Raw genomic sequence first — 2,031 nt, 5'->3', positions numbered from 1 at the left:
CTTCCACTAATGAAAGCAAGCGGATTTTGAAAGGCAAGCCCACAAACCAAAGAAAGACACTGATGTGACATGGGTGGGGCTCCGAGCCCTTTTCTAACTACTAATGCGTCTCGCAAGCGAAACACATGCGCAAGCACATGCGATGCAGGCTCGACCCTAAAAATGGTGTTCCATGTGGGTTGGGGAATTGGGCCTTCGCCAGTGAGCGCATGTCCGACTTCCCAAGAGGAGCCTGTGCAGGTGCGATTAACAGCAGCCGGCTCCGGGCGGTGGGCTTGGTGAGCAGGAGAGAGCTGAAATTTCAGCTTTTCCTGCCTATGGTCATATCACCCCGAATGCGCCCGATCCCGGAAACTATGCAGGGTCGGGCCTGGTTAGTACTTGGATGGGAGACCGCCTGGGAATACCAGGTGCTGTAGGCATTTTGCCTCTCACAGACACTAGGTGCTGCACGTCTTAGCTCAATCACACAGCATCCTCGCTAATTTTATTTTCCACTTTTTATTTCCTGCACTCTTTTTTTTCCGGTCTTAAAAAAAGAAATAAAAAAGAACAACAATAACACTAAAATACACACTTTCCAAAGGAAAACATACAATTATTCCGCACTTTACACTCTGCCCAAGCTGAAGAAAACATTTGCTCCACGATGGGCAAAGGGATCCCTAGCTAAGGCTTTGCTTTCTTGCAGTAAGCATATGCGTGAGGTCTTAAGACCAGATCTCACTTCTTGTGATGTCATTTCCTGTCAGGTCATGGGTTGTGATGCCACTACCTGTGATTCCAGGTGCGATTTCACACGCCGTGGTGTCATGTGCCATGATGTCACTTGCATAGTGTCTAACTTGGTCAGTACCCCCACTTATTTTCTTTAAGACTTGTGCCATGAATAAGCCTTAGCCCCCAAGAAATAGTGCTTGAGCCCACTGTTGTCAGCCAAATGGAAAATATCAGCACAGCGTTTCGGAAATGTGACAAAAGGATGATGATGTATTCGGTTTGGAAGAATGAAATGAGTTGCAGACACTAGTGTAACAGAGTCCAGAAGCAGAGCATTCCAGAAACAGGGAATAAAAAGAGGAAAGGTGCGTACAATTTGAGTTGTTGTAAAAGCATTCCAAAGCATTTTCCGGCATTTCATGGCACTGTAACAGGTGTCATTAACTCAACGATCCATTTATCGACCACAGAAAGAATGGGTGAGCATGGCGTGTGCAGAATAAAACCTGTTCAACATAGGAAAACATCTCAGCAGAGAGCACATTACTCACTGTTGCGTCCTAAGCATTAAACTACAGACCTCTTTCTCTTTCAGTTTCACTTGTATTGTAAGAAGGGGTATTATTTTGCATGTTGTTTGAGAAAGGATTCCATGATGAAAGATCTGATTTTTCCAACAACTCCTAAATACTTTCTGTGGGATCCTGGTTTGACAAAAGTAAAGAAAAGACTGGCCACCCTCTGCCTGTAAGGCGTGGTGAATATGGTGCAGATGGCACTTACAGAGTGACAGAGCCTCTCCATTAAGTGAAAAAAGTGCAAGAAGAGGTGAGTCATTGTCTTGCCTTCCCGTTTATTTCTGGATTTGTTAAGGTAGTGTAGAAGAGATATTTCTCCCAGCCAAAGTGAATGGAGGTGTCGCCACTTAGTGGGATAACGAAGAGAAAACTCCTGCATAGCAGCAACTAATCGTCCTTTGGGGGGGAGAATGAACGTTGCTGTTCAGAAGCAGCGTCTCCCCTGGTGACTCGTCCTTGTCATGCCCTAAGGAGGGGTCCAAGGAGGCGCAGCACATGCTGTGTCAGGTCAGGGTTGTAATTGAGAGTGTGAGAGGGGCCGTCTGATAGTCGTGCTAGGTTGGGGAGGGGCTGCTGCAGCGTGTGAAGATGAGAGAATCGGACGTAACCAAGAGCATTTTAAATAGAGGAGTTAACAAGCATTTTCAATGCAACGGGTCACGCATTTGCCCCGAGTTAGAGCTATTACCGTTGTAAACTCCTAACTGGACTTTTCTTGCCACACAAATCAAAA

General features: G+C 46.0%; 1 pseudogene; it reads left to right on the top strand.

The window, feature by feature from the left end:
• The first annotated feature begins 313 nt into the window (after positions 1-313).
• Positions 314-422, top strand: LOC138252196 (5S ribosomal RNA; annotated as a pseudogene).
• Positions 423-2,031: the final 1,609 nt, after the last annotated feature.

Source organism: Pleurodeles waltl, chromosome 8, assembly GCF_031143425.1.
Source record: "Pleurodeles waltl isolate 20211129_DDA chromosome 8, aPleWal1.hap1.20221129, whole genome shotgun sequence".
Taxonomy (NCBI): domain Eukaryota; kingdom Metazoa; phylum Chordata; class Amphibia; order Caudata; family Salamandridae; genus Pleurodeles; species Pleurodeles waltl.
The sequence above is the reverse complement of the archived record's forward strand: the minus strand, read 5'-3'. Positions and strand labels throughout refer to the sequence as shown.